General features: G+C 39.7%; 1 pseudogene; it reads right to left on the bottom strand.

Moving 5' to 3' along the window:
* Positions 1–20954: 20954 nt before the first annotated feature.
* LOC102191118 lies at positions 20955–21859 on the bottom strand (annotated as a pseudogene).
* Positions 21860–24013: the final 2154 nt, after the last annotated feature.

The following is a 24013-nucleotide window of genomic DNA, read 5'->3' as shown; positions in this document are numbered from 1 at the left end:
TAGAGGCCAGTCAACCCAGGCTGTTAGAAGTCAAATCAAATGAAGGTCATCAATTTTTTTGTTAACCTCAGGATTAGTTCAGTGGTCTTTAATATTAGCTATATAATAGAATCAGCTCAGACACTTAAAACAAAATTTTTTTTTAAAGTACACAAGTACACCTGCATACTCCTGTGTCCCTACCCCACAAATACACATGCACACACACACGCTTCCCCATTGAGATTTTAATTTCACTGCTCTGGGGTGCTGCCTGGGTATCAGAATCCTTGAATGCTTCCCAGGTATTTCTTTTTTTTAAGTTTTATTTATTATTATTATTTTTTTTTTACTTTACAATATTGTATTGGTTTTGCCATACATCAACATGAATCTGCCACAGGTGTCCCAAGATTAAAAGACATTGTACTAATTCCTTACTATTTCTTCTGATTTGCATATATTTTTCTTCCCCCAAACAAGACAGAAAGAGTATAAATATTGAAGGCTTGAAGGCCTCCAAGCTTATGCTCACGGCACAAATATTCTTCATGATAAGTTTCTGGCAAATTATTGGCTTCTTTGCTTTCCAGTTTTGTACAGTTATAGAAAAACAAGTCAGCAATTTTTTACACTTCTTCCACCAAGACTGGAAGTCTATGCCCCTTCCCCTTTGATTTGGAATGACTTTAGTGATATAACCATTATAAGCAGAATATAGTGGGAATGCTCAGTGTGATTTCTCAGGCTGTGGCAGACAGACCCATGAAGCTTCTGCCTGGTTCTCTCTGAGTCATCACACTAGAAGCCGTGAGCCACCATATGAGAAGTCTAAGCATCCTAAAGCATCTGCCATTCTTTGAAACAGCCAGGCCTCCTGGAAAAATTACCTGAAACATTCTGGTCAGTAGTTCTAATTTTCAAACGATCCCATTTAATGTGCAAGATATTTAAATAAAGAAGTTTCTAGATGATTCTTCCTCTGCCTACTGAGTTATCCAAGCTTTTACATCTTTCCAGATGAAGTCCCTAATACTGTAGAACAGAGACAAGTCATTTCTGCCATTCCCTGTTCAAATTTCTGACCCACATAATTATGAAAAAATGCACAATTCAGTACCTGGAAAGAAAATACTGCCAAGCCAAAAACATGTGGCATTAGTTGTGGGACCATGTGGTGGATAGAAACTGGAATGATCTTGAGGCTATTGGAAGAAGTCTGATGGGCCTCAAGGAGACCGTCTATGTCAAACTAAAGAACAGTTAAGGAAAATGTAACTGTGGTCTGAATTCTCCAATTAATATGCATAGAGTTGCTGAATGAATTATAAAACAAGACCCAACTATATCCTGTCTACAAGAGACTCATTTAAGCTTTAAGGACATTCATAGACTGAAAGGGAGAAGATGGAAAAATGCATTCTTTGCAAATTGGAAGCAAAAGAGAGCAGAGGTTATAATACTTATATTAAATAAAATATACTTTAGTCAGGAACTGTAGCAAAAGACAGAAAAAATGCTATATAGTGATAAAAAGTCAATTCATCAAGAAATTGTAACAAGTGTAAAGGTATACACACCCAGTATCAGAACACATACATATATTAAACAACTTTTAACAAATCTGAAGGAAGAGATAGCAATGCAATTAATAGTAAGAGACTACAATATTCCATTTACAACAAAGGACAGGTCATTCTTACAGAAAATTTATAGGAAAACAATATTGAACTTGAATGCTACTTTAGACCAAATGACCCTAGAAGACCAATAAAGAACTTTTCATCCAAGAAGCAGAATGCACATTTTTCTCAAGCACACAAAAATATTCTCCAAAAATGTCATATGTTATGTCACAAAAAAGTCTTAACAAATTTAACAAAATTGAAATCATATCAGGTATCTTTTGAACCAAAATTTTATGAAACTAGAAAACAATAGTAGGAGGAAATCTAGAAGGTTCACAAATATGTGAAAATTAAACAGTATACTTCTGAACAACCAATGGGGCAAAGAAGAAACCAAAAGGGACATAAAAAGTATCTTGAGACAAAAAAAATGGAAAGAGGGCATACTAAAACTTGTGAGATGCAGAAAAAGCAGTTCTAAGAAGTTTATACCAATAAATGCCTAAATTAAGAAAAAAATTTTTTCAAACAACCTTAACTTAAACCTAAAGAAACTAAAAAAAGAAGAGCAAACAAACCCAAAAGTAGCAGAAGAAAGGAAATAGTAAAAAGTACAGCAGAAATGAATGAAATAGAGACTAGGGAGACAATAGAGAAGATTTAAAAAACAGTCTATTGAAAAGATAAAGTTGACAAACTAATTGAAAACTAGACTTAAAAAAGAGAATTCTAATAAAATTATAAATGAAAAAGGAGATATTACAATTGATACCACAGCATACAAAGGATCATAAAAAAGACTACTATGAACTATTATATGCCAACAAATTAGATAACTCAGAAGAAGCATCTAACATTCTAGAAAGACACAACTTCCTAAGACTGAATCATGAAGTAACAAAAAATCTAAACAGACCAATACTGAGCAAGAAGATTGAATCACTAATCAACAATCTCCCAACAAACAAAAGCCCAGGACCAGATGGCTTCCGTAGTAGATTTCACTGAATATTTAGAGAATTAATACCAATCTTTCTCAAACTCTTCCAAAAATTGAAAAAGAAGACCGCTTCCAACTTCATTTTATAAGGCCACCATTATCCTGATATTGAAAGTAGTCAAAAACACGAAAAGAAAAGAAAATTAGTGGCCAATAGCCCTAATGAGGAGAAGGCAATGGAACCCCACTCCAGTACTCTTGCCTGGAAAGTCCCATGGATGGAGGAGCCTGGTAGGCTACAGTCCATGGGATCGCTAAGAGTTGGACACGACTGAACGACTTCACTTTCATTTTTCACTTTCATGCATTGGAGAAGGAAATGGCAACCCACTTCAGTATTCTTGCCTGGAGAATCCCAGGGACGGAGGAGCCTGGCGGGCTGCCGTCTATGGGGTCACACAGAGTCGGACACGACTGAAGTGACTTAGTAGCAGTAGCAGCAGCAGCAGCCCTAATGAACATAATACAAAAATTCCCAGCAAAATACTAGCAAACTTAATTCAAGAGCACATTAAAAGTATTATGCACCATGATGAAGTGGGGTTTATTTGTGGGGTACAAGGATGTTTTAACATACACAAACTAATAAATGTGATACACATGTTAATAGAATGAAGGATAAAAATCATGTGATCATTTTAATACATGCATAAAAAACATTTGAGAAAATTTAACACTCTTTTATGATAAAAACTCTCAACAAAATAAGTATACAAGGAATGTACCTCAAGCAATAAATGCCACATACAACAAGCCCACAGCTAATATGATACAAAAGTGAAAATTTACAAGCGTTTCCTCTAAGATCAGGAATAAGACAAGGATGCCCACTCTTGCTAATCCTTTTTAACAAATTACTGAAAGTCCTAGCCACAGAAATATCAAGAAAATGAGAAAAAAGTTTACAAATTGAAAAGGAAGAAGTAAAATTATGTCTGTTTTTAGAGGAAATGATCTTATACATAGAAAAACCTAAAGACTCCCCCCCTACTCCCCCCAAAAAAAACTGTTAGAAGTAATAAGTGAATTCAGTAAAGTTTCAGGATACAAAATCAACATACAAAAATCAGCTGCATTTCTATCCACAAACAACAAATGCAATGGAATGCTGTGAGAGATCACAAAAAAGAATTATTTATATCCTGTGGAGAATAAAAAAACTTTTTTGGAGAAGATGCAATCTCAACTCAGTCATAAAAGATGAATACATTTATCTAAAAGTGGATAAACAATATAATATTTTAAACATACGAGCTCACAGAAGTGAAGACCTAGGCTAAAAGAGACATGCTCTCAGAACAGAGCTCGTTCATATTTAAGGTTGTTACTGTATGTGTGTATATATAAATATATATATATAATTATTATGAGGTGTTAGCTCAGTAATTATGGAGGCTGAGAGGTCCCACAATCTGCTATCTGTAAGCACAGCAAAGCTGGTGGGGTAATTCTGTCCAAGTCCAAATGTCTGAGAACCAGGAGACCTGATGGTATAAATCTCAGTTGAGGATAAGGAAATATGGGATGAGATGTCCCACTGCAAGCAGTAAGAAAAAAAAAAGCCTGGTTGTGGGGGCAGAAATAGATCCCACTGTCTTCCTTTTTTTTTTTATGTTCAGGTCTTCAGTGGATTGGATGATGCTTACTCCCACTGGGGAAAGCAATCTATTTATTGAGCACACTAATTCAAATGCTAAACTCATCAGGAAATACCCTCAGAGACACGCCCAGAAATATGTTTAATCTGGACACCCTGTGATCATTCAAGGTGACACATAAAATTAATCATCACAATGTTTAATTCAGTAAGTAAGCAAAGCAACATTTATTCGGTACCTGCAAAGTGACCTTCATTTTGCTAGAAGGTCACATCTAGTAAAGATGCAGCATTCAAACAAATAACTGTAGTTTCCTGACCAAATCTATAGTACCTATTATATTGATAGGTACAAAGTACTATTAGAATCCATTCAATAAAGCATCAATTCAAAAGAAAGCATTAATTCTTAGTTGGAGTTGTTGAGAAATAGACCATATAAGAAAGTTGACAAGTGAATTGAAACTTGATAAGTAGCGCTTTAGATTTGCTTGGTGATTCAAATGGTAAAGAATCTGCACACAGTGTAGGAGACCCTGATTCAATCCCTGGGTCAGGAAGATCCCCTGGAGAAGGAAATGGCAGCCCATTCCTGTATTCTTGCCTGGAGAATCCCATAGACAGAGGAGCCTGGCAGGGGGCTCCATGCGATCCATGGGGTCACAAAGAGTCAGAAATGACTGAGCAACTAACACTGATTGACTGACTGAAGTAGCACTTTGTCAGAAAAACAAGAAGTGAGTAGGAGAAGCATTACAAGGGGAGTATAAATATGGTCAAGGATAAATACAAATAGGCTTGAGTTAGGGAGCAATGGATGCCATCTAAACTAGCTAGATACATGAGAGGAAATATAGGTGGTCCAGTGGCTGGTGGTCCAGAGATCCAGTGAACCTGGTGGTCCAGTGGCTAAGACTCTGTGCTCCCAATGCAGGGGGCCTTGGTCAGGGAACTAGAGCCTACACACTTCAACTAAGACTTGGCACAGCCAAATTAATTATTTTTTTTTTAAAGAAGGAAAGAGTGAAGCAGTTTTGTGGAGGACTCTGAATTTAGACTTGATTGGCAAAGGAAAAACGATCATGTGTTTCAAGCAAGTGAGTTACATTGTCAGATTTGCATTTCAGAAAGATTATTTGATCTGCAATTTGGAGAATTGAGTAATGCAAGGCTAGAAGCTGACAGACCTGTTCAGATGCAATTGCAGTTATCCTGGTGAGAGCTAATAGTAGCATGCATTATGAAAGAGATGGGGATTGTGAAGAGAAGAGATCAGATGTAGGAGGATTCTAAGCGAGAATCCAGAAGCCTTGGCATGAGGGATCTATGGCTCAATGAGGAATAGATGTGAGGTTTGGCAAGGTCACAAGTTTGAGGAAAAGACATGGTGGGGGAAAAACGAACTTGGTTTAATTCATGTTGAGTGTTAAGTACTTTTTAAAATATTTATTTATTTAGCTGCACCTGGTCTTAGTTGCAGCACATGGGATCTATGATCTTCTTTGCAGCATACTGGATATTTAGTTGAGGTGTTCAAACTCTTAGTTGTAGCATGAGGGATCTAGTTCCCTGACCAGGAATCAAACCCAGGCCCCCAGCATTGGCAGTGCGGAATCTTAGCCACTGGACCACCAGGGAAGTCTTGTAAGTGTTAAATCCCATAACTTACAATGGCTCATACATCTCCTCATAATCTGAATCTACCTATTATATTTTGCCACTTCTCATCTACCAACTCATCATTAGAGGTATATTGAACTGTGAAGTTCTAAAGTGCAGTGCTCACTATTTAGTGGCTGAACAAAAACAATATAATACCTTGAGAAACTACTAAAAAGCTATACCTATACAAAGATAAAACAATGAATACATCAAAATGGAATTCTAAAACTGTTGATGCAATCTTTTTGCATCAACAAAAGTGAGGGAACATGAGGGATAAAACAGAAATGAAAACAAAGAGAAAAAAGAGAAAACAGAAAATAAAGTGGCAGATTTAAACCTTATCAAATCAATAATTGCCTAAAATGTAAATATTAAAGGTATCAATTAAAAGATGAAGACTGGCAAGGTGGATGAAACAAAATAACCAAATTTTATGCTGTTTACAAGAAACTTCAAATGCAATGTGATATATGGGTTAAAATTAAAAGGATAGAAAAAGAGACCACAAATATTAATCAAAAAGCAGGATTGGTTATAATATCAAAGTAAAGTGTTCTTGGGAGGCTTCCCAGGTGGTGCAGTGGTAAAGAATACGCTTGCCAATGTAGAAGACACAGGAGGTGTGGGTTGGGAAGATCCCTTAGAGAAGAAAATGGCAACCCACTCCAGTATTCTTGCCTGGAAAATCCCATGGGCAGAGGAGCCTGGCAAGCTACAGTCCACAGGGTTGCAAAGAGTTGATCGGACGTGACTGAGCAGGCACACATGCTTGCAAAGTGTACTTGAGAGTGAAGAAACCTATCACAGTGGTTTCTAGGAGTAGAAGATAAAAGGGTGGGGGAAAATGAGTAAAAATGATCAAAAGGTACAAATATCCAGTTATAAGATGAACAAATTCTGGGAATGTAATGTGTGGTATGGTGATGATGGTTATTTGAAAGCTGATAAGAAAGTAGATTTTTAAACTTCTTACCACAAAAAAGCTAGGAAAAAAATATTGGTTGTTTAAAAAGTAAGTTAAAATGACTCCAAGTGTATTTAAATGTATTTAGCAGAAAAATATTTTAAAGTATTGTTAATATCATTCTAACAATTTTAAGACTAATACTGTGTCTAAAATACACTAAACAGAATTTGGTAGAAGTTTAAAAATACAATCTCTGACTAGAAGCAGAATTTTAACATCCATCTCTTAATAATTTACAGAGCACAGTAGATAGAAAATCAGCAAGGCTATAGAGGGCCTGAACATTATAACCAACCAACAAGATCTGATGTCTATAAATTACACCCAACAACTCCCCAATACACATACTTTTCAAGTGCACCTGGAACATTTTCCAAGATAGACCATATCCTAAAAAAAGTATCAAAATTTCTTAAATAATTTGAACCACACAAAATTAATTCTATTACCACAAATGAATTAAAATAGGAGCAAGTGACAGCAACTTTTTTTTTTTGATTTGTAGTTTTGTTGTTGTTGTGGCTGCTGAGGTGCGTGCAGAATTCAGTCCACAACAGATGGATAATAACAAAATAAAAATGAATGAGAGAATGGCACCAAAAAGGGCACAGTAGGGGTATGTCCTACTCCAGAGCTTCATCATTACCAAGACAACAGCAATAGCTAAAATGCTAGTAAAAACTGTCAAAATCAACTTCTGCAGAACCTGGGATCTAGTCTAATGCTTACAACCACCAAGGGAAACCTTAGTGAAGAAAGAATATGTAGCACTGTGGTAAGAGAGTGTTGTGACATTTTAAGTAGCCTACCTAAAATGCTAAGGCCATAAAGGTGGGAACCTGCATGCCTGGGGCAGATTGTTAGTGCAGAGGCCATGAGGACCACATTCTCAAAGAATTGGGGTTGGGTGTCTCTATCTTATGGCTCTTTGAGGACCCAGAACAAGGACTTGCCTCCTTTTTTTCTTCTCTCATCTCCCTCTTTTGTCTTTAAAGAAATAAAGAGGATTCCTAGGACTGGAGTGGCTTCCCAGGTGGTGTTTGCTGTCAGGTGATGTCTGCTAAAAGCATTTAAAGCAAAATATTGACCATGACAACTTGGAGCAAGGGAATAAATGCCAGGCTAAGCAAGAGAGACTAGAAAGTCTGAAAGGAAAGAGTCTGAGCAAGAAGATACATGAGGGAATAAGGTTGTTAAAAGGTCTCACATATATTGCAGGGAATAGAGAAGGTCAACAGCATGCCCAGTGCTGGATGCATGCGCAGAAAAGCCTGAGAAGATCCTCAGTTTTCACCTCCAGCTGACCTCTAGCATCCAGCATAAAGCGAAGGCCAAGACAGAGCTGTAAACAGCCTGATTAACCACTGAAGGAGCACCCTCAAGCACAGCCAATCAACAATGCTTGGAAAAATACTTCCATTTACTTTGTTTCTCGTTTATCCTTTATGTTTCTTTTCAATTGCTTTGTGTTTTGTTTGCTCCAGGAACTTAAGAAAACTTTGTTAAAATGCTCACTGACCAATAGGTAATATAAAGTAGACCCCAATGACATATAGGACAAACAATGAAGATTTTACAAAAATGATTTAAGAAAGTCACTAAGCAAATAACAGAAACCTTCAACAAAGATGGGGAGTTGCAAATGACCCCAAATAACCAGAACAATCTTGAAAAAATTGTAGGACTCACAGTTTCATATTTTCAAACTTATTATAAGCCTACTATATAGTACTAGCATCCAGATAGATATGTAGATCAGTGGAATAGAACTGAGTCCAGAAATAAGCTCATACATCTATGGTCAACTGATTTTTTACAAAGGTTCCAAAACCAATTAATGGGGGAAAGCATAGACTCTTCAAAAATGATGCTGGATATCCACATGCAAAAGTATGAGGCTGGGCCACACCATATATGAAAATTGATTCAAAATGAATCAAATACCTAAACTTGAAGAGCTAATCTATATAAACCTCTTAGAAAGAAACATACCAAGAAATCTTTATGCTGTTAGACTTAGTAACTGTTAAATATGACCAAAAGAGAACAAGAAAAATGTAGATGAACTGCACTTCATCAAAACTTTTATGTATCAAAAGATGCTATCAAGACGTGAAAATATTCACTAATCATATATCTGGTAAGGACCAGTATCTAAAATGTTAATATATACTGAACTCTTACAAGTCAATAACACAAAGGCATACATCCCAACTTTAAAAATGGACAATAAATTTGAATATACATTTGTCCAAAGGAGATATGCAAGTGATCAATGATATATGAAGAGACACTCAAAACATCATTAGGCATTAGAGACATGCAGATCATTAGAGACACAAGATATTGCTTCTTACCCAGTAAGATGGCTATAATAATATTTTTTAATGGACAGCAACAAAGATTAACATAGGTGGTGCAGATACTGGACTCATATTAGTGACAGGAATATACAATGTACATATTCATGTAATTAGTGGAGGAAATGTAAAAGAGCACAGCAAATGTGAAAAAGAGTTTGGCTGTTCCTCAAAAAGTTAAAGAGAATTCTATGACCCAGAAATTCCATTCCTAGTATATACCAAAAAAAAATTGAAAATGGGTATTCAAAATTTGTACACGAATGTTGATAGCAGCACTAGTCATGGTAGCCAATAGATGGATGGGAACCAAATGTTCATGAATGAATGGATAGACAGATTATGTTATATCTGTGGAATGGAATATTTTTCTGTTATAAAAAAGGATAACATGCTACAACATGGAGGCAATTGGAAAACATTATGCTAAGAGAAGAAGCCAAACACAAAAAGTCACAGATTGCATAATTAAATTATACCTGCATGAAATTTCCATAATAGGTAAAACCATAGAAACAGAAAGATTAGTGGTTTTCAGGGGCTGGGGCAGGGTAAAACAGGGAGTGAGTGCATCATGGGTATGGGAATTTCTCTTTGGGGTGATGAAAATGATTTGGAATCATTTAGAGGTGATGGTTGCTCAACGCTGTGAATGTACTGAATGTCACTAAACTGTGCATTTTGTTATTTTTTTAATTTATTTATTTTTAATTAAAGGATAATTGCTTTATAGAATTTTGTTTTCTGTCAAAACTCAACATGAATCAGCCATAGGTATCCATATGTCCTCTCCCTCTTGAACGTCCCTCCCATATCCCTTCCCCATCCCACCCCTCTAGGTTGATACAGAGCCCCTGTTTGAGTTCCCTGAGACATAAAACAAATTCCCATGGCTATCTATTTTACATATGGCAATGTAAGTTTCCATGTTACTCTCTCCATACATCTAACCCTCTCCTCCCATCTCCCAGTGTCCTCTACTCTGTTGTCTATGTCTGTTTCTTCATTCAGTTCAGTTCAGTTCAGTTAAGTTCAGTTCAGTTCAGTTCAGTCGCTCAGTCGTGTCTGACTCTTTGTGACCCCATGAATTGCAGCATGCCAGGCCTCCCTGTCCATCACCAACTCCTGGAGTTCACTCAGACTCACGTCCATTGAGTCAGTGATGCCATCCAGCCATCTCATCCTCTGTCATCCCCTTCTCCTCCTGCCCTCAATCCCTCCCAGCATCAGAGTCTTCTCCAATGAGTCAACTCTTCGCATGAGGTGGCCAAAGTACTGGAGTTTCAGCTTTAGCATCATTCCTTCCAAAGAAATCCCAGGGCTGATCTCCTTCAGAATGGACTGGTTGGATCTCCCTGCAGTCCAAGGGACTCTCATTACTGCCCTGCATATAAATTCTTCAATACCATCTTTCTAGACTCCATACATATGCATTAGAATATGATATTTATCTTTCTCTTTCTGACTCACTTCACTCTGTATAATAGGCTCTAGGTTCATCCACCTCAATAGAACTGACTCAAATATGTTCCTTTTATGGCTGAGTAATATTCCATTGTGTATATGTACCACAACTTCTTTATTTATTCATCTGTCAATGGACATCTAGGTTCCTTCCACTTTCTGGCTATTGTAAGCAGTGTTGCAATGAACATTGGGGTACATGTCTCTTCTTCAGTTTTGGTTTCCTAAGGGTATATGCCTAGGAGTTGGATTTCTGGGTCATATGGTGGTTTTATTCCTCATTTTTAAAGGAATCTCCATACTGTCTTCCATAGTGGTTGTATTATCAATTTATAGTCCTACCAGCACTGCAAGAGGGTTCCCTTTTCTCCACATCCTTTCTAGAATTTATTGTTTGTAGACTTTTTGATGATGGCCATTCTGATCAGTGTGAAGTGATATCTCATTGTAGTTTTGATTTGCATTTCTCTAACAATGAGCAATATTGAGTATCTTTTCGTGTGTTTGTTAGCCATCTGCATGTCTTCTTTGGAGAAATGTCTGCTTAGGTCTTTTTCCCACTTTTTGATTGAATTGTTTGTTTTTCTGGTATTGAGTTGTATGAGCTACTTGTATATTTTGGAAATTAATTATTTGTCAATTGTTTCCTTTGCTATCATTTTCTCCCATTCTTAGGGTTTTCTTTTCATCTTGTTTCTACTTTCCTTTGCTGTGTAAAAGCTTTAAGTTTAATTAGGTCCCACTTGTTTATTTTTGTTTTTATTTCCATTACTCTAGGAGGTGGGTCATAGAGGATCTTGCTTTGATTTGTGTCATCGAGTGTTCTGCCTTTGTCTTCCTCTAAGAGTTTTATAGTTTCTTGTCTTACATTTAGGTCTTTAATCCATTTTGAGTTTATCTTTGTGTATGGTGGTAGGAAGTGTTCTAATTTCATTCATTTACATGTAGCTGTCTAGTTTTCCCAGCACTACTCATTGAAGAGGCTGTCTTTGCCCCATTGTATATTCTTGCCTCCTTTGTCAAAACTAAGGTACCCATAGGTGTGTGGGTTCATTTATGAGTTTTCTATCTTGTTTCATTGGTCTGTATTTCTGTTTTTATGCTAGTACCATACTGTCTTGATGGCTGTTGCTTTGTAGTATAATCTGAAGTCAGGAAGGTTGATTCCTCCAGCTCCATTCTTCTTTCTCAAGACTCCTTTGGCTATTCCGGGTCTTTTGTGTTTCCATATGAATTGTGAAATTTTTTGCTTTAGTTCTGTGAAAAATGCCATTGGTAATTTGATAGGGATTACAATGAATCTGTAGATTGCATTTGGTAGTATAGTCATTTACACAATATTGATTCTTCCTACCCAGGAACATGAAATATCTCTCCATCTGTTTATGTCATCTTTGATTTCTTTCATCAGTGTCTTGTAATTTTCTGTACAGTTCTTTCATCTCCTTAGATAGGTTTATTCTTAGATATTAAAAATGAACTCATTATTTCTCCAAAATATGCAACCACTTTATAGGGCCATTTAACTGTTTACCTGTTTCAAAGCTAAGCATACACTTGTCCTGTGATCTATCAATTTCACCCCTATGTATTTATCCAAAGGAAAGTAAAACATAAGCACTCCAAAAGATTTGAACAATATATGTCATTGTGTCTTTAGTCATGAAAGCAAGATATTGAAAACAATGCACATGTCTATCAATAGGAGAATGATTTTAAAATGGTGTTATATTCATATAATAGAATACTACTTTTCAGTCAAAGGACCAAACTACTGATACAAGCAACAACAGCACCCATTTCATAGATATAATGAGCAAAATAAACCAGTCGTAAAGGAGTATAGACTGTATTATTCTATGTATGTTGTTGTTGTCTAATCACTCAGTCATGTCTGACTCTTTGCAACCTTATAGACTATAGCCCTCAGGCTCTGTGCATAGGATTTCCCAGGCAAGAACCAACCCAAGAATGGGTTGTCATTTCCTACTCCAGGGGATCTTCCAGACCCAGGGATTGAACTCATGTCTCCTGCACTGTCAGCCAAATTCTTTCCCACTGAGCCACCTGGGAAGTTGAACATAAGTCTCTTAGAATTCAGGTATATAATGCAAAGTTGGATATAGAAAAGGCAGACAAACCAGAGATCAAATTGCCAACATCTGTTGGATCATTGAAAAAGCAAGAGAGTTCCAGAAAAACATCTACTTCTGATTTATTGACTATGCCAAAGCCTTTAACTGTGTGGATCACCACAAACTGTGGAAAATTCTTAAAGAGATGGGAATAACAGACCACCTGACTTGCTTCCTGAGAAATCTGTATGCAAGTCAGGAAGCAACAGTTAGAACTGGACATGGAACAACAGACTGTTTCCAAATAGGAAAAGGAGTACGTCAAGGCTGTATATTGTCACCCTGCTTATTTAACTTACATGCAGAGTGCATCATAAGAAATGCTGGGCTGGATGAAGCACAAGCTGGTATTAAGACTGCTGGGAGAAATATCAATAACCTCAGATATACAGATGACACCATCCTTATGGCAGAAAGTGAAGAACTAAAAAGCCTTTTGATGAAAGTGAAAGAGGAGAGTGAAAAAGTTGGCTTAAAACTCAACATTCAGAAAACTAAGATCATGGCATCTGATCCTATCACTTCATGGGAAATAGATGGGGAAACAGTGGAAATGGTGTGAGATTTTATTTTGGGGGGTTCCAAAATCACTGCAGATGGTGACTACAGCCATAAAATTAAAAGACGCTTACTCCGTGGAAGGAAAGTTATGACCAACCTAGAGAGCATATTAAAAAGCAGAGACATTACTTTGCCAACAAAGGTCTGTCTAGTCAAAGCTATGATTTTTTCCAGTGGTCATGTATGGATGTGAAAGTTGGACTATAAAGAAAACTGAGCCCTGAAGAACTGATGCTTTTGAACTGTGGTGTTGGAGAAGACTCTTGAGAGTCCCTTGGACTGCAAGGACATCCAACCAGTCCATCCTGGGGGAGATCAGTCCTGGGTGTTCATTGGAAGGACTGATGTTGAAGCTGAAATGCCAATAACTTGGCCACCTGATGTCAAGAACTCATTTGAAAAGACCCTGATGCTGAGAAAGATTGAAGGTGGGAAGAGAAGGGGATGACAGAGGATGAGATGGTTGGATGACATCACTGACTCAGTGGACTTGGGTTTGATTAAACTCTGGGGGTTGGTGATGGACAGAAAAGTCTGGCATGCTGCAGTCCATGGGGTCACAAAGAGAGAGTCATACACGACTGAGCAACTGAACTGAACTGAACAGAAAGTAAGGAAAATTTGCTCTTTGAAATAAGAACAATGATTCCTTTATCTCCCCATCACCACAAAAATATTAAGGCTATTTCATGTGTTGAAACCATATTTGCACCTACATTCACTTTCCACTGAGGATTTCCAGTCTATACTGGATACAAACACCAACATTGATGAAAAAAGATTAAAGAGAACTTAACATTTTATTGTTACTGAATTAAATAAGCAGCCCCCCTCTTTGGGCCCTAGCTGAAATGAAGCTCTGGGCTCTGTCATTGGGTTTTTTCCCTTTTGTGTTCTTGCTGCCAATAAGGAAAATGAATTGGGTGCAAGAAAGACAGGGTTGGGCTTCCCTGGTGGCTCAGTGATAAAGAATCCACCTGCCAATGCAGAAGACAAGAATTCAATCCCTGACCCAGGAAGATACCACATGCTGCAGAACAACTAAGCCCATAAGCTACAACTACTGAGCCTGTGCCTGGGAACTACAACTACTGAGCTCATGTGCCCCAACTACTGAAGCCTGCACACCCTAAAGCCTGTGATTGGCAATAAGATAAACCACCATAGTGAGAAACCAGTGCATCCCAACTAGTGAGTAAGTCCCCACTCAGCACAAGTAGAGGAAAGCCCACGCAACAATGAAGACCCAGCACAGCCAAGAATAAATTAAAAATTTAAAAAATAAGAATTCAGAGAACTTAATTCTTAAAAGAAAGACCGGCTTTTATTCAATGGCCAGAGAATTGAGAAGGGGAGCGCTTGCTCTGAAAGCATCTTCTCCCTGGCCTAAGGTCAGGAGAAAGTTTTTACAGGGGAGGGGCAAAGGGGAGGGATCTGAGTGAAGTCCAACATCATCTAAATTCTTGTAAATGGCAGAGAGTTTCAAGAATTGAGTCCACACTCTCTGTCTCTCCTTGTATGGACAAGACCACCCAGTAGTGGTGCAGGTGGGGAGAAGATCTTAGCATGATAATGTATTCTAACGTGTATATGAGAAAAGCCTACTTTGTCAACCATTTTGGATCTAGCCGGTTTGGTCTAGTTTTGCCCCATTGGTGGCTTCCTGTTTTCCTGTTGATAAAGCACATCTAGCCTATACCATTAAAGATACTTTCTGCATCTGAGCCAGGGGCTGTATGGCATGGATGACTTTATGAATTTGGATGCTTTGGGAAAAAAATGGCAAAATCATAAAGGTCAGGATGTATATTTTCAAATGGTTTTTGAAATGAAGGTGCAGTTGATCAATCCATTCTATCAAGCAATAGACTTAAATAATTTTTATTTAATACATATTGTTTAGTTTGTGTATATGTGAGTGCATGCTTAGGTTATTTTAAATGAATGAACTGATTATTATGGTGTTATGCTAGACATACATTTATTTCCATGATTAAAAACAGAATAAAACACTATAGCTGTATTCTGCAACAGAAGATGTTAGTTAATAAAAACATTCACTTGAATAGGTTTTCACTTGATTAATAATGGATGTTTAAGGATCAATTGTTTTCTTTCTTATGTTGTCTTCTTGAAATAATTTGAAAAAACAAGCAGACTATGACATATTCCCTTAGAGATCCTTTGTCCTCCAGCCAGACTGCTAAGGAACACACCTATAGATCAACAAGTTGTATTCACTACTCACTGTACTGATGGGGGGGATGCACACCCTGGGGAATCATGGCACATCTCAGTAAGAGGGTGTTAGAAAGAACTTACTGTGGAATTTCAGCTTTTATTAGGTGATTTGGAAGATTGTGTGTGCTCAGTTGCTCTGTCGTGTCTGATTCTGTGCAACCCCATGGACTGTAGCCAGCCAGGCTCATCTGTCCATGCGATTCCCCAGGCAAGAATACTGGACTGGGTTGCCATGCCCTCCTCCAGGGTATCTTCCTGACCCAGGGATTGAACTCATGTCTCCTGTGTCTCCTGCATTGGCAGGCGGATTCTTTACTGCTGGGAAGTCCGATTTGGGAGATTGGGTGTTGTCAAAAATCAGGGGCAATCTTATGATTGTGTCTCCCAATAAATTTTCTTTAAAGAGAGAGCAAGGATAAAACTGCTCTTCCCAGGTGGCACAGTGGTAAAAAATCTGCCTGCAGTGCAGGAGACATGGGTTCAATCCCTGGGTTGGGAAGATCCCCTGGAGAAGGAAATGGCAACCCACTCCTACTCTTGCCTGGAGAATCCCATGGACAGAGGAACCTGGCAGGCTACAGTCCATGGAGTCGCAAAGAGTCAGACATGACTGACTAAACACAGAACAGCATATATATTTATGCACATACATATGTATAAATAAATATATATAGTTGTGTATAATAAACAGAAACCTAAATTAAATAGATGCAAGAGACCAGAAGGGGGAGCTCTCATGCCCTGTGATGATAGCTGCTGCTGCTGCTGCTGCTGCGTCGCTTCAGTCGTGTCCGACTCTGTGCGACCCCAGAGACAGCAGCCCACCAGGCTCCCCGGTCCCTGGGATTCTCCAGGCAAGAACACTGGAGCAGATCCCAACAAAAAGACTCATCATCTTGTCTTCTTTCCTCGCAAGGACTCAGCCAGTGAAAAGCAGTGAACTCTTTGTTTACTATAGCCCTCCCAACTTCCTTTTCCCCTCTAAAAGTGCTCTTCACTTGCTGTGCAGGGACTTGCACATGGCTCACCATGGTTGCAAACCCTGAATTGCAATCCTCTGCTGATCTGAAATAATCTCATCTTTGCTGGAGAAATATCTGGTAGTCTATTTTTTTTAGGTCAAATATATACAAAGAGATTTATTACATTTATTATAAGGAACTGGCTCATGGGATTGTGGAGGCTGCTGAATACAAAGTCTGCAGTGTGGGCTGGTGGGCTGGAGACCCAGAAGAGCTGATAGTGCAGATAAAGTCTGAAGGCAGTCTATTACAAATTGGAAAGATTAAGCTAGTTGTAGGTTCTTCTATGGTTGTATTTAACCTGAGAGAAGGGGAAATACAGCAGGCTAAGAATAAAAGAGAAAATTAGACTTAAAATTAAAAATAACCGTTAGTAAACTCTTATATCTATCATCTGGAATCTATTTAAGTTTTTTTGAGCACTGTATTTTTTCTCCTCTTACTGATAGGTGAAGAGGAGCAAAATATACTACCCCCATGTATTCCTCTTTGGCATAAAGATTATCTCAAGCTGGTTATTGTTAAGAAACAGTAGACACAAGAGAAGCTCTGAAAACTGAACAGAAGTTTCCTTTTTGCAAGGCATGTTTACATTTATAAGGGAAATTTCCATTTTAAGGGTGTCTCCCTCTGTGTACCAGGCAGAGGAAGATGATGAAACCTCTAGAAAATTTGTACCAATGGAAAAGGCAAAGACTGAAATCTGTGTAACAATTGTACTCTAGTTTTAACTGTGTGTTTCTTGGTAACCTCCCATAAGTGACCCCGCATCCACCTCCAAATCTTCTTTTGTCTTCAGCTGGAGATGGTATTTAAGGTGATGCTTGGGCTATTTCATAGAGTTACTCAGTTTTTCCTGACTTCCATGTATACAGGAGATATGCCTGTGTTGACTGAAAGGAAAACGAGAAGTGTAAGAGCCGTGTGTTTATTCAGGGTCTTACCGAGGACCATAGACAGGGAGACAGTCCCTCAGCTGCTCTGAGAAACCTCTCTGAAGAAACAGAGGGAGAAGCCAGTTTATATTTGATTTGGGGTAGGGAATATGTGCAGTCAAGCATACATCTCAGCAAAAGGTTAGCCACAAGGATCTAGTATCTTTGTGCTTTTTTATGTATGGAAAAATGCAAGAATGTAGGTTCATAAACATTTTCTCCAGACGTATATCCAACCATTTAAGGGTCTGTGTTTCCAAAGCACAGAGTGCTTTACCCTGCTTTCTTCGTCCTGAATTCCTTTCAGAACACACTGTTGGTCAGTGACTACAGTGGCTAATAACTTAATCCTTGTAGAACCAGATGGTGAGCAACATTCTTTGTTTTAAACATGTTGTTGAGCTTATGTTTGTTTTTCTCCTGTTAATGTCTTTTCTTATAGAGGGGGGTCTCAGCTAAGATAGTAGAGGGAAAATTATTTTTCCACCCCTATATTTGGATGACATAAAACTACCCAAGGTCCTGAAACTTGCCTTAAGTATCCTCATTGGCAAATCCAAATAGATGAATGTGAATGTGCAGTACCTATGTGTCCTCTCCAAGTTTCTAAATTTATTCTCTCAGATTTTACCAAATCACTTTTCTCAAGATAAACCAACATAAACTCACAGTTGTTTGCACACTTAATTTGGAGTCAAACAGACCTAGTTTCAAATTCCAGTCTTACCCAAAAATGGGCAAATTACTCGACCACAATGAGCCTCAGTTCTTTTATCTACAAAAAGGGAAATATGTTAATAACTCATAGATACATTTCAAGTTCTGCATGAGATAAAAAATGCAAAACATGTTGAACATAGCCCAAGAGATGACAGATGCTATTATTGTTACTGTTCCTATTATTGTTAGTATTATTAAATTATTATGCCCACATCTACATTCTGATTATACAATACAGTTAGTATGCTTCATGTCTTTCAGATAGTAACAGACAGTTCTCTAAAAGTCATGTGGGTAAGGACTGTATGCTGTTAAATATAGATAGATTTCATAAACTTTAAACATTAAAGTTGTAGTTGTATCCTTTTGCTTAAAAAGAATTCTATCCTACCTGTCCATCAAAGTGAGCCAATGAAGTATTTGTGTATTGGAACAGTGTTTTCTATATAATATCACTCTGGATAATTTTTCTTACACAAAAATAATATTGTATTAGTTTTTGGTGTATAGTGAAGTGAATCTGTGGTACAAATACATATTCACTCTTTTTTAGCTTTTTTCCCATATGGGTTATTACAAAATATTGAGTAGAGTTCCCTGTGCTATACAGTAGGATATTATTAGTTAGCTATTTTATATATAGTAGTGTGTCTGTCAATCACAGTCTTCCAGTTTATCCCACCTCCTTCTACTCCCCAGTAACCATAAGTTTGTTTTCTACATCTGTAAATTTATTTCAGTTTCATAGATAAGTTCATTTGTTGTCTTTTTTTTTTAGATTCTACATATAAGCAATATTATATGATACATGTCTTTCTCTGTCTGACTCATTTCACTCAGTATGAGAGGTTCATCCATGTTGCTGCAAATGGCATTAGTCTGTTCTTTTTTATGGCTGAGTAATATTCCACTATATATATGAGTGTGTGTGTGTGTATGTATGTGTACCCCACATCTTCTTTATTCATTCCTCTGTTGATGGACATTTAGATTGCTTCCATGTCCTGGCTGTTGTATTGAGCATTGAGGTGCATGCATCTTTTCCAAGTATGGTTATCTCCAAGTATATTCCCAGGAGTGGGATTGTTGGATCATATAGTAGCTTTATTTTCAGTTTTTTTAAGGAACCTCTACACTGTTTTCCGTAGTGGCTGTACCAGTTTGCATTCTGATCAATAATGTAGGAGAGTTCCCTTTTCTCCGCACACTCTCCAGCATTTATTGTTTATAGAATTTTTTTTTTTGCCAAGTGTATTTTTCTTCAAGTTAACAGTGCACATAGAACAAGCTGCTACCCCCAACACCATATTTTCAGGGCAAGTTCTCACCATCTCATTGACAGAGCCCATCAATTTTTTACCCTAATCTTACATGTACTCTCCATAAGTTAAAAAAAAAAAAAGAAGAAGGGAAACAGAAGAAAAAAAAGATTTCCACTGGTTGGCCATGTGGCCTCATCCCCCACTCTAGTTGGCAGTGACAATTTTCCATGAAAGACTCTGTGGAGGCCCAGGGCCCTGGGGGACTATGGCTGGCCCCTGGCCACTTTTCTGGGGGACTGTACCCCACTCCCAGGGTTTCCTCCTTCTCCTCCCAGGCCAGTGGGCCCTGCAAGGACCAAGAAACATGACAGGGACACAAGCCCTGATCTGTTGGCCACTGCAGGGAGCTGAAGACCCCTGACCCTGTGTGCAGGAACTAATGCCAGAGAGTTAAATTATAATATTCAGAACATGAGCAGGGTTGGGAAGAAAGACAAGAGAGAGTGCAGGAGTCCAGTGGGGACCCACCTGCCTTCATTTGGGGGCATTTTCAACACAGGGTTGAAGGCAGCACTAAGGAGGTGAGAGTCCTTGAGATGTGGGCCTGGCCTCAGGAGGGTGTCTGTGGGGCCAGGACTGGGGAGAGTGGGATGGGGGGAAGGGATACCCTAGGACAGCCTGCTTTCCCAGGGATCCCCATCTGGGCCCCCACATCCAGCTATCTCCCTGCTTCCCTCCAGGCTGTGACTTTCAAGAGATGTGAACCCCTGCAGCCCCCAGAGTTGGGGGTGGGCAATAAGCAGGGGCTATCCTGCCTGTATCCACACCTGGCAGGGGGGTGCTCAAAATTCTGGGCAAAGTGGGGCCAGGAAGGTCACCCCAGCAGTGGACACCTGGACTGGTGTCAAGGTCTCTGCCGTGTCCTCCACCCGCTGTGGGGACGGTCAAAGCTGTGGAGGCTTTGAGATGCCCCACCTGGCTGGCACAGGACACAGAGCTGCAGGGCAGGGGGGCGAGATAACTGGCGGGTGGGGTAAAAGATGCTAGTGAGAGGTGGGGGGTGGGGGTCCAGGAGGAGCCTGCCTCTGCACACTGTACCTGCACACTGACCTAGTGACTTGACATATTTGTCACCAGGAATGGGCAGCAAACACACAGCGCATGGCCCATTCTACCATAAACCCAATGAGTTTTCCAAAAGAGGCCAGCTGCAGTGGTTTTCCCACAGGTGCCCTTGGCCATGCAGCAGCCTGTGTCCCATGGCCACGGAAATTACAAGGCAGCCTCCTGACACACTGAGATGTGCAGATTTTTGGGGTTCTGGGAAGGTCCCCACCAAAGTGACTGTGGAGCATCAAGTTTCAGTCACAGCTCGAAGGCAGCCGTTACATTTTTCACAAGGATGGAAACAGAGACACCTAACACCGGGTGTTATGGAGGCGGGTCCGCTGCAGAACATGGTGTGTAGCTGACAGTGTCTTCTCACAGGCTACCTTGAGGTTGTTGGGGTGCTTGTGCATCCACGCCAAGAGTATGGCAGCGAAGCCATCCCCAGTGCTGACAGATGGTGTCCACATTGTGCATCTCCCTGGGGATGTGCTGCGTCACCGTGGAGCCGTCAGGGGTCCATGTCCTCTGGCTCCCCAGCGCCGGCAGGTAGTCAGTGCCCCTCGAGGACAGCAGGTAGGAGCTGGTGATGACCACCGTGTTGGGCCCCATGGAGTATAACTTGTCCATAGCCTCTAAGACTTCATCCTGGCTGTGGATCTTTCTCCTGGTCAGCAACTCAGCCTCAAACTGGTTGGGGGTGATGATGTCTGCTACTAGCACCACATTCTCTCTGTAAACAAGAAGGCGGTCCTCTGGTGATGTACATGGTGCCTTCTCCATTATGCTCGTCTCCCATCACGGGGTTGCACATGTACATGAGCCTGGTACATGTACATGAGTCTCACCCATAGCCCCTGAGAATGTAATCATCCTGATTGGTGTTGTTCAGCTTCAGCTCCTAGAGAGATCATGGAGCTGGTCTGGGTTTGGCACTTGGCCCTTCCAATTTGAGTAGCCTGTGTGGTTTGAAAACTGGACAGAGTTTACTGCATCAGCCTCAAGCCCCAAAACCTGTAGGGAATGTGGCCGACTGATTGCTCAGGTAGCTGGGGTCATGCCTCCATGCTGCTGGGCAGCGGGCTGCCCCCTCACCACTGTGCCCCCCCACCCCCCGCAGTTTGGGCTCCAATCTGCTGCTGTCCTGCTCCAGCACAGGCGCTCCATTTGGAGGACAGGCTGCCTCCCTCTCTGTAGACTTTTTGATGATGGCCATTCTGACTGGTGTGAAGTGATAACTCATTGTAGTTTTGATTTGCATTTCTCTAGTAATTAGTGATGTTGAACATCTCATGTGCTTTTTAACCATCTGTATGTCTTCTTTGGAGAAATAGCTTTATATCTTCTGCTCATTTTTAAATTGGGTTGTTTGCTCTTTCTATTTTGAGCTACATGGGTTGTTTGTATATTTTGGAGATCAGTCCCATGCTAGTTGCTTCATTTGCAAATATTTCCTCCCATTCTGAGAGTTTTCTTTTCATTGTGCTTATAGTTTCCTTTGCTGTGCAACATTGTAAATCAGTTATACCCCAATAAAATGTTTAAAGAATGTACATTGAGAGATGAGCAGATAAAAAGGAAGTCATACATATATAAAATGGAATATTATTCAGCCATAAAATGAATGAAATAATGCCGTTTGCAGCAACATGGATGGGCCTAGAGATTAACATACTAAGTGAAGTAAGTCAAACAGAGAAAGACAAATATCATATGATACTGCTTGTATGTGGAATCTTAAAAAAAAATGGTACAAATGAACTTATTTACAAAACACGAGTAGAGTCACAGATGTAGAAAACAAACTTATGGTTACCAGAAGGTAAAGAAGAGGAGGGGATAAGTTAGGAGACTCGAATCAACATATACACACTACTATGTATAAAATAGATAACTAATAAGAACCTACTGTATAGTACAGGGAACTCTACTCAATATTCTGTAATGACCTATATGGAAAAAAATCTAAAAAAGAGTAAATATATGTATATATATAAGTGAGTCACTTTGTTATACACCTAAAATGAACACAAGATTGTAAATCAACTATACTCCAATAAAATTTTTAAAAATAAAGAAATAAAATAATAAGATTATCAACAGGGGGCGGTTCTAAGATGGTGGAGGAATAGGATGCGGAGACCACTTTCTGCCCACAAATTCATCAAAAGAACATTTGAACACTGAGTAAATTCCACAAAACAACTTCTGAATGCCGGCAGAAGACATCAGGCACCAGGAAAGCAGCCCATTGTCTTCAAAAGGAGGTGGGAAAAAATATAAAAGGTAAAAAGAGAGACAAAAGAGTCAGGGATGGAGATCCGTCCTGGGAAGGGAGTCTTAAAAAAGAGAGAAGTTTCCAAACACCAGGAAATACTCTCACTGGCGAGTCTGTGGTGAGCCTTGGAACCTCAGAGGGCAACATAACTGGGAGGAAAAGTAAATAAATAATTTAAACCCACAGATTATGTGCCCAATGGTAACTCCCAGTGAATAAGCAGCGCAGATGCCTGCATCCACCACTAACAAGCGGGGGCTGAGCAGGGAGGCTCGGGCTGCATTGCTTAGAGTAAGGACCAGGCCTGAATGCCCCAAGGGCAATATGAGGGAACTAACTTGAGATAACAAACCAGACTATGGAATAGCTACCCCACGAAAAGCCCTAACGTAAGACACCATCAAGCCCGCTCACAGAACAAAGGACTGAGCAGAGCTAGCCTGCAGCAGACCAGCTCATCCCCCACCAGAGACAGGCAGGCGAGGGCAACTAGAGCTGGAAGGGGTCAATTGCAGCCCCAGAGAGGCATCATCTACCTTACTGCAAGCAGGCTTCATTGCTATCCAAGACTTCTTGGGGTTCTGGACGGTCAACATCCGCCTGAGAAGGTGCGCCGGTTGTACACCCAGAAAACCGAGTGGCAGGGCTGGGGGAGGCGATAAGTCGCAGCGACCGCGCTCACCAAACACCTGGTCACCTGAGCTGCTCGGAGCTGGGAAGGGCACAAAATGCAGGCCCAACCGAGTCTGTGCCTTTGTGGAGTACCTGAGTGCCTGAACCTGAGCGGTTTAAATCTGGAAAGTGCATACAACCCAGGGCTGGCCTCAGACAGTTCCCAGGAGAGCAACCTAGAGCCTAAGCAGTATAGACAGGGAAAGCACACATGCCGTGAGCAGGGGCAAACCTGTTGTGGCCGAGACACTGCGAGCACTCCCCACAGATGCCAGTGATATATGTTTGCAGCGTTCCTCCCTCCCCACAGAACGACTGAACAAAGGAGCCTAAAAAAAGTGTCCACCACTGCCCCTTTGTGTCAGGGCAGAAATTAAACACTGAAGAGACTGGCAAACAGAAAAAGCAAAAAAACAGGGA

The sequence above is a fragment of the Capra hircus genome (assembly GCF_001704415.2).
Source record: "Capra hircus breed San Clemente chromosome X unlocalized genomic scaffold, ASM170441v1, whole genome shotgun sequence".
Taxonomy (NCBI): Eukaryota; Metazoa; Chordata; class Mammalia; order Artiodactyla; family Bovidae; genus Capra; species Capra hircus.
This window is presented reverse-complemented; position numbering and strand designations above follow the sequence as displayed.